Source organism: Equus przewalskii, chromosome 30 (genome assembly GCF_037783145.1).
Source record: "Equus przewalskii isolate Varuska chromosome 30, EquPr2, whole genome shotgun sequence".
Lineage (NCBI taxonomy): Eukaryota > Metazoa > Chordata > Mammalia > Perissodactyla > Equidae > Equus > Equus przewalskii.
Genome location: NC_091860.1, coordinates 7,600,448 through 7,610,072, shown reverse-complemented (window position 1 = coordinate 7,610,072; position 9,625 = coordinate 7,600,448). Strand labels below are relative to the sequence as shown.

The following is a 9,625-nucleotide window of genomic DNA, read 5'->3' as shown; positions in this document are numbered from 1 at the left end:
TGGATAGCATTCAGTGCATCCACTAACCATGCAGATGGCAACCAAACAGTGAGAACAGCCTAAGGCTGGGGACAAGTCTAGAAAGTCCTTTGGAGTGCCGCACAGGGCGGCGTGGGCCTGGGAGGGCTTCCCGGGGTTTGCTGGTTACTCCCAGAAACTTGGTAAGATTTGCAGGCAGTGCACTGGGAAATACTTTGCTCAGAAATTTTATGGATGCGACGGTAAAACCAATTGTCTTTTAGTTCCTTAACTGTCCCCCATTTGCACATATGTCCCATTTGCTGGGAGATAAGTGCAAGCCAAAAAGTCAAAAGAAAATGAACTACAGGGAGTCTATTTGGCCCAATATATAATCCATCTGATAATTGTTTGGCACCCTTTTGTATCCTATTTTCTTTTTCAGATTGTGGGGCATTTGGCTGATAGTTAATAATATCAGTCAGGGTAAAGGCAGGTTTAGAAACTGGGTGGAAAAATGATAGAGGGGTCTTTTGTCAGCTGCATGTGATACTAGCTCAACACAAGGTCAACATAAGGGAAGCCATATTGTGGGAAAGAAAACATATTGTAACTTTGAATGACCTCTGACTAACTAACCCAGTTGGATAGGCACCCTCCAGGAGAGCCACCTGCTCTCTAGATTTTATGACCCCTGCTTGTGTATGTACCTCCTAGCTGCAATAAGGCAGTGACCTTGTTTTTTTGAATTCCTTAGGAATGTGATCACCCCTGGACAAAGAGTCTATGCTGATAGCCATCATCAATGACAACTGAAAGATCAGGTGTGGCGACTCCTGCGTCAGCATTCCTGACCCCCTCCCCTATAACCCACTGGCCTATATAACTGCTTTAAGATTCTGTGCCCCCTTTAAGGATGGTTCTTTGGGACATTGGTCGGCAATCTTCCCTCTTGCTAGCAAGCTGTTATAAAATGCCCTTCCTTTGCCACCATCTTACCTCTTGATGACTGGCTTTTGTCTTGCAGCGAGCAGAGCATGCCCTTTGTGCAGTAACACATGTTTAGCAGCTCTGTCAGCCCTGTCATTTCCTAAAGGTGTGACATCAGTCTCATTAGTGTGGGATGAAGAATGAACAACAGCAATTTTAGAAAGGAGGTGAATAGGTCGTAATAAGGCTGCGACTAAGTGTCCATTAGCAATAGGAGTTCCTGCAGAAGTTAAGAATCCACAGGATTTCCAAACTGTGCCAACCATGTGGCAGACTCCGAAAGCATATCTGGAGTCTGTGTAAATAGTGACAGTTTCTCTTTTCCTAATGTGCAAACTCTAGTAAGACCTATGAGTTCAGCAGCTTGGGCTGATTTTACAGTGGGCAGAGAATAAGCTGCAAGCATTTCTTGTGGGGAACTATGGCATAACCAGTCATTATGTTTCCCCAGAAATTTCATTTACGGGAGCCATCACAAAACAGAATTAAGTCTGGATTGTCTAAAGGGATGTCCAAGAGATCCTCTCGTGGCTTTGAGACCATTTCTATAGTTGCAGGGCAATCACATGGGATGGAGTGGGGCTTTCCATCATCAGGAAGGGGCAGTAAAGTAGCTGGATTTAAAGGGTTACAACAACATAAGAAGATGGAAGGGTTAGTCAAAAGAGTCTGCTCACAGATGGTCTATTGCCATGTAGAGATGTTGTGTCCTATGAACTTGCAAAACAGTGGACACAGCATGGGGAGCATAGAGATGAATGGGTGACCCTAATGTTAAAGTACTGGCTTTGTCAATCAAGGTAGCAGCTGTGGCCACTGTGTGTAAGCATGAGGGCATACCTGGTGCCACAAGGTCTAGTTGGTGTGAGAAATATGCTATAGGGCATCTGAGAGGAAAAAGATTGTCCTCGAGTGCCTGTAGCAATTCCATCATTTCCATGACAGTGTAGATGGAAAGGTTTGTCAAAATTACGTAAGCTGAGAGCTGGAGGCATGGACAAAGCTAATTTTAAGGTTTCAAAGGAGTTTAGTGCCTCTGAAGGCCAGGAGATAGGCTCTGGGGTGATATCTGGGAGAAGAGCATACAGGGGTTTAGCAAGGGCTGCAAAATTAGGAACCCATTGGCGGCAGTAACCAGCTGCTCCTAGAAATGTACATAACTGTTTTTTCGTTTTGGGGAGAAGGATGGACAAAATTAACTCAAGGCGTTTGGGGGTTGGCTTTTGAATGCCTTGAGATATGTCATGCCCTAGGTAGGTAATAGTCGTTTGCACCCACTGAAGTTTAGATCTGGAAGCTTTATGGCCTCATTCAGCGAGTGCCTTCAGGAGAATGAGGGGTCTGTAAGGGCTCCCTGCTCAGTCTGATTACAGAGTAGAAGGTCATCCACATATTGAACAAGAGTGGAGCCTTGAGTAAGGGCTACAGAATCCAAGTCAGCTTTAAGGACCTGGGAAAATATTGAGGGGACTCACAATATCCCTGAGGTATGCGAGTTCACGTTAACTGTCTCCCTTCACATGTAAATGCAAAAAGAAATTGTGAGTCTGGGTGTAACGGGATTGAAAAGAAAACTGAGCAGAGGTCAACACCTGTAAACCAGGCTGCAGCAGCAGGTATTGAGGTCAGGATGACAGCTGGATTAGGGACCATGGGATGCCGAGGAATTACAAAAGAGTTTATGGCTTTTTATGGTCTTGTACAAATCTATAGATTTCATTCCTGTCTGAGTAAAATTTGCCTTCTTTTTTTTATGGGCAAGATTGGAGTGTTACAGGGTGAGGAAGTAAAAATTAGTACACCCGGTTGCAAAAGGGAGTCTATTATGGGTTCAATTCCTCACTCTGCATCTCTGGAGAGCGGGCATTGGTCTACTGATGGAAATAGTTTATTATTCTTCCAGGTGATGTGCACGGGTTCTGCACTAAGCAACAATCCTACCTCATTCTCCTGTGTAGCCCAGAGACTAATTGGGACCTCTGTTAAAGACTCATCCTCTTCAGAAGAATTCAAATCAGGACAAGTCTGTAGCAAGGAAAGTAGGAGACTTGGGGTTTGATCAGAGGGAAAGGAGATAAAAACACCTTTTTCATTACAATTTATAGAGGCATTAAATTTACGTAACAAATCTCTGCCAAAGAGGTTTGCTGGTGGACAGTCAGAGACTAGACAGGCAGGATGAGTGTTAAGGGGACCTAAAGATATTGGAGTGCGCTGATATGGGCAACGAAATAGGCTGCCCAGGGACTCCAACAGCTTGAATAGACTCAGAGGTGACAGGCAGAGATAAATCCTCCAAATGGATAGTAGGAAAATTTGCACCAGTATCAACTAAAAAATCCAGTTCCGGATCCTCTATTTTAAGGTTAATGGTGGCTCAGGGGTGTGACTGAGGATCAGGCTGAGCCCATCATTTAAGGGAGAAATGCCCCCAGGAGGGGAAAAACCAGCCTTCTGGGGGTTCTGGGGCCAAGCGAGGACATTTTTTAAACTTTCGTTTCTCTTAAGACTGGGACATTCTCTTTTCCAGCGCCCTGGCTTCTTGCAACACCTGCAATTGTCTGGAGACCAATAGGGAGGCCTCTGAGTGGCTTTAGTTTACTCTCAGAGTTGCCTTTTGCTTCTCAAAACATTCAACCTGTAAGGTGAGAAGAGTTGCCTTTAATTCTTTTTCTTTTACTTTCCTGCTGACTATTTGCAGAGAATTGTGTAGCAGCCTCCATTATTACGCTTAGTGATTGCACTGACGGAGCAACCACACTGCTTTGAATTTGTTTTTTTATATCAAGAAGAAAATTTCCAACTAAAGCAGAAATTAGGAGATTCCTATGTTCTGGGGCTTCCAGGTTTAATGCAGTGTGCCTTTGAAAGTTTATAAAGTTTGAAAGTTATAAAATGTTCAACAAAGGCTTTTGCATGTCCCCCTTCCTTCTGAGTGCATAATTCAATTTTTGACCAATTAACTTTAGGAGGAAATGCCTCTGAAGTTGCTCCCACTAAACTTTGAATACCAGCCTCTAGCAGGGCCACTTCCTGGTCATGTGCAGGACCCGTAGAGGGTCTGGCCATCTATTTCCCCTGTGAGGAGGGTTTTCTGCAGGGGGTCATCTGGCCCGTCTGATAACTACAGTGTAATCAGGGGCCGGAAGAACGTCCATCAGCAGCCAGTCCAGATCTCTGTGGGTGGGGTTATGAAGAGCCACTGATCTTTCTAATTCCTCTCTAAATTTAGTACGACCTTCTGATAATGGAGGAAGGAGAGGTTTATAATTTAATAGATTGGGTGCTGTCCAGGGGACGCGAATTCTCTGCAGCAGAGGTCCAGGAGACATCTGCAATGGACGCTGCATAGGAACCCCTGAAGCTGGCAGAGCCTGATGACAGAGCCCTGGAAAGTAGGAGGAGTTGTAAGGGACAGCAGAGGGAACCTTTCTGCCTTTCCTGGCTTTTTCTGCTGAATTCACTTCCCGGCTTTCAGCATTTACACAGGTAACCTGTATACCTCTCTCTAGGAGGTCAGGCCTGAGTGCCCCCCGTAAGTCTTCTAAAGAGAGAGAAGTTAAAACAGGCAGCTGAATGCCCTTTGGAGAAGTTGGCGTTCTAAGATCCAAGGGAACTGGCTGAGGAGCCGGCTGAGGAGCTGAGTCCTGAGGGGGAGGGTTTGAACCAGGGGCCCAGAGACGCAAAAGATCTTCCGGGGAATCAGGGACAGGGAGCTGGGGATATAGGGGAGCGTAGGAGGGAGGAGAAGGGGAATTTTCATTAAATTTGCCTCTTAATCTTTGTTCTAAGTCTGACTTCTGTTCTTTCATTTTATTAAAAGATTCCCTAAGGCTAGCTATTATATTTTGGGGGGTTTCTTTTCAATTTGATCTTCCTATAAATACCAATAAGGCAGCTGCTTGTTATGAGAGCTCTCTAAAATATTTTTCAAACATGGAAATTTTTCCAATTCAAAAGATCCATCCATCGTCTGGCCATTGACGACTGGGATCTCCATTTGTATATTTATTCCAATAGTGACTCAATCCAATAAGCCTTATTATTTTTTTTTTTTTTTGAGGAAGATTAGCCCTGAGCTAACTACTGCCAATCCTCCTCTTTCTGCTGAGGAAGGCTGGCCCTGAGCTAACATCCGTGCCCATCTTCCTCTCCAGTAAGCCTTTTAAAGGAAAGACCCAGAGATAACTTTCCGGGCTTAGAATAAATCTCTAAGAGGGGTCCCTGGAGAGGACGCAGATGATGTGGCCCCCACGATCCCAAAGTGTACTCCCAGAAATAGTCAGAAAAAGGAAAGACCTTCATTGCACTGGTGGTAGGGATGGTGTAGTGAAAACAGTGTCTCCAGTCTCCCATGAGAGCCTGGGACGCCTTCAGTCCCAGACCTGCTAATCTGTGATACCAGTGCTACTGGAATGGGATTTTTCCAGCACGATCAAGTAACGAAGGTTGAGAAGATAAAGGCCCTTATGGACTGGACCCTTTATAGCAGATTCCCCTGAGAGCTTGGCATAGCAGAACAGAGAGAGAGCTCGGAAACCCAGTCTATTTGACTGGCCGTCAAGGTGCACCCTGGTAAATGCACCTGCCGTATGATGGAGACCAAGGAGAATATTTGCACTGGTCAAGAAGCCAAGCTCTCAAGACATAGACGAAGATGGGAGGGAAAACCTTATCGTGTTTTTTTCTTATATGCCCAATGACAGCTTTAGCTAAGCCTTGGATCTCTTGGAGCCAGAATAATACCTAGGAGGGAGATGCTGCAGGGTTGGGGAATGTGTATGGTTTTATAGAGTATCTCATTGTTGCATGGATGTTTTCTCGAAGTCAGTGGGGGACCTGTGTCATCTACCCCGATCCATTCTTCCACAGGAGACTTCTTGAGATGGTGAGCACCCTAATGGCTCTTAACGACTTGACCCACGCCCACCAAATTTGCGGGCTTTTTGGTTTCCGAGATGCCCTAAGCAATAGCTTTCACTTCACGTGCATGTTAACCCACAGCAGTTTGTCTAGATAGACACCAGTCTGGTGAGACTGCAAACTCGCCAGCCTGTGGGGCCAGCCTGGATAACAGGCTTATAGGGCCTATGCCTGCGTCCTACCCTATGGTATTTCCTTCTTATGACACAAGACACAAAAGAAAAAACACAGTGGCTATCTCAGGGAGGAAGAGGAGCAATAAAGCCAAGAGTACTGTACCAAATTTACCAGACTTGCACAAGAAACGTTTCCCAAATGTTTTCTCTTGCCAATCTAAATTTAGCAAGAGAAAAAAATTCTCGCCACTTGCTTCCACTGGACCCCGCAAATAGAGATTCTGGGAGGCTGATGGGGTAAGAAATCTTACCTTTTGCCAGCTTTCGTCAGGCAACCCAGGATCTCCTCATCTGCAGCGGTCCCTGGAGGAAGCAGTCCTGCCAGCCAGAGAAGGCAAGTTGCCAGCCAGTGGAGATCCTGCTGGCTATGCCAAAACTGTAGGGGAAGTGGGAGAATTCCCCCCCACTTTTCCCTAAGGTTCTCATGGCTGGTCAAATAATCAAAAATGCAGGTTAGCAGAAGAGAATCAAGCAAAGTTTAATAACATGTATCCATGGGAGAAACTCAGGAAAAACTGAGCAACTCAGCCGTCTGGCCAACGCTGCCTGTTTAAATGTCTTCAGCTACAGACAAGGAGGATGTTGGGGTATTGATTTGGGATTTCAGAGGGGGGGGAAACAATTTCCATGGAGATGGAAATGCAAATGTTTGTTAAACAGGTTTTGCTGGGCCAAAAAAATGGGTTTGTTGGTGTCTTTCTACCACACGTATTTTACATTATACTATAGCTATCATATGGTATGAGCTCCGTCCCGGAATAGGCCTTCTATGCTAAATTCTTTTAGGCAGTTTCAGGGGGAGGGTCAAATGTTCTTCCTGAGTCTTCTGAGCCTTTGTCATCTTCAGCTCGAAATAATCCACATACCAGAGTGGTGCATCCTGGGGCAGCCTGCCCTGAACCCCATCAATAATTAAGTTGGGCTTGGAACATATTGTACCAGAGAGTAAGGAAGCGCTCAAAGATGATGGGGACAAGTCAAAAAGACATGAAGTCAGATTGACATGGCTACCACTAGCCAAACCTGGAACATTTTATGCACCAAAATAATAAGCTTTGCCTTCTCCCTCCTTTGTTTATTTGGTTGGTTTTTGTTTTATTTTTTTATCAATGTAGAAGGAATGACAGCATAAGAAAATCACCGTTTGGCAAACATCATATTAATAATTGACTCAAGCAAGAATCATCGCTGGATGCTGAACCTAGTGCGTGAAGTTTTGAGGAGTAACCAAATATTTCCAAAGTCTCACAGTAGCTCCACGCAAGATATTTATGAAATACAAAGGGTAAATAGTAATTTTACCATAGAGAAACCTGGCAGACACTTCTTAACCAAATGATCAAAGTCAACATCGCCAGCAATGGACCCAGCATGTGCCTCCAGATTTGCTGCACTGGGGAGAACTCGGCATCACTAATGTGACATTCCTGCTGAAATGGCATAACCCGAATCTACTTATGAGGGAACATCACACAAACCCCACCTGAGAGGAAGTCTACAAAATAACTGACCTATACTCTTCAAAATGTAAATGTCATGGAAATCAAAAGAAGACTGAAGAACTGTCCCACATTAATGGAGACTAAAGAAACAGGACAATTGGACACAACACAGCATCTTGGATTTTCTTTGCCCATAAGGATATGATTGAGACACATGGAAAAATTTGAGTAAGGTCTATATGTTAGATATTAATATTGAAGCAATTTTAATTTCCTGGTTTTGATAATTATGCTACAGTTATGTAAGATAATTCCTTGTTCTCAGGAATATACACTAAAGTATAAGTATTTAGGAATAATGAGGCATCGTGTCTGCAACTTACAAATGGTTCAGAAAAAAAATCTATATTATATACCTATATTTATATTTATCTAAAAAGAGGGGAAGAGAAGGGAGAAAAGATAAAGCAAATATAGTAAAATGTTAAGATTTGGGGAAAGATATCCTAGGATTCTTCATGCTGTTCTTGCAACTTTTCTATAAATCTGAAATTGTCAAAACAGAACGTTTCTAAAAGAAAAGCAAATTTTTTTTTTTTTTTTTTAAAGATTTTATTTTTTCCTTTTTCTCCCCAAAGCCCCCCGGTACATAGTTGTGTATTCTTCGTTGTGGGTTCTTCTAGTTGTGGCATGTGGGACGCTGCCTCAGCGTGGTCTGATGAGCAGTGCCATGTCCGCGCCCAGGATTCGAACTGACGAAACACTGGGCCGCCTGCAGCGGAGCGCGCGAACTTAACCACTCGGCCACGGGGCCAGCCCCAGAAAAGCAAATTTTTAAAAATAACATTAACAAATTATAGCCCATTGAATAAAATAAACCATGAATCCATATTGATACAAGTAAATAAATAAATACAAAGTTTGATGAGGATCAGAGGTATTTACATAGTCTCGAATTACTTCCCCCCCAAAATACTAATTAATTGTAAAGTGAAAAACTAACATTACCCGGCAGATACTACCCTCAGTGGTCAGCATTCACACCAGCAGTACTGGGACAAATCAGAATTGTGGGTCACATGATCGGACGCGATGAGAAGAGTTCAGGACCACTTCTGCGATACTCTTGTGAAAAGGTGTGGTCTGAACCGGTCGTGAGGAAACATCAGAACAATCCCCACTGAGGGATGGTCTACGTTACTGGAACAGACCCGTCAAAAGATTCAAGGTCATGAAAGTCACGGAGAGACTGAGGAAGTGTTCCAGACTGAGGGAGACTAAGAGACACGGCAACTAAATGCAATCATGGATCTGAACAGGATCTTTGTGCTATTAAGGACGCCACAGACAAGTGGTAAAACTTGAAAAGAATATGAGGATTAAATGACGGAATACTTTAGTGTTAATTTTCTGATTGTGAAGGTTGTATGGTAATTATGTAGAAGGTATTGACTTGTTGGAAATGAACACTAAAGGAATCAGGGATGATGGCATAATGTTAGCAATTTACTCTCAAATGGTTCAGGGGGAAAATGTTCTTTACTAAAACTTGGAACTTTCTCTAATTTTAAGACTGTTTCGAAAAGTAAATTAAAAAAATAAATAAATAGAAAAGCTAAACAGTCTTAGGCAAATATTATTTCTCTACGAGGAAAGATCTATGAATCGGTGTTTAAAATTAAAATTATAGGGGCCAGCCCCGGGGCCTAGTGGTTAAGTTCGCGTGGTCCACTGCAGTCGCCCAGGGTTTTGCAGGTTCAGATCCTGGGCACAGACATGGCATCGCTCATCAAGCCATGCTGAGGCGGCGTCCAACATAGCACAACCAGAAGGACCTACAACTAGAATATACAACTATGTACTGGGGGCTTTGGGGAGAAGGAGAAGAAAAGAAAAAAAAAGATTGGCAACAAATGCTAGCTCAGGTGCCAATCTTTAAACAAATTTAAATTAAATTAAAATTATATATAATAAGTTTTATGGCACTATAACAATTGTGACACATCCAAACACTAGCAATAGTCACAGCAACGGTATATCAAATGATGTCTTTAGGTCTATATATAGTGATAAAAATTGGAAAATACAAAAAAATCTATCAATTAACACCATTAAAGTGTTAATGACAACTTGGTT

At 43.3% G+C, this 9,625-nt stretch overlaps 1 long non-coding RNA gene across 1 annotated transcript; it reads left to right on the top strand.

Annotated features, from left to right (window-relative positions):
* The first annotated feature begins 4,186 nt into the window (after positions 1–4,186).
* On the top strand, positions 4,187–8,081 carry LOC139080509 (uncharacterized). Its single transcript, XR_011535066.1, has 2 exons — positions 4,187–4,437; positions 7,163–8,081. It is a non-coding gene; the product is annotated as an uncharacterized lncRNA (long non-coding RNA).
* The last annotated feature ends 1,544 nt before the right edge of the window (positions 8,082–9,625 follow it).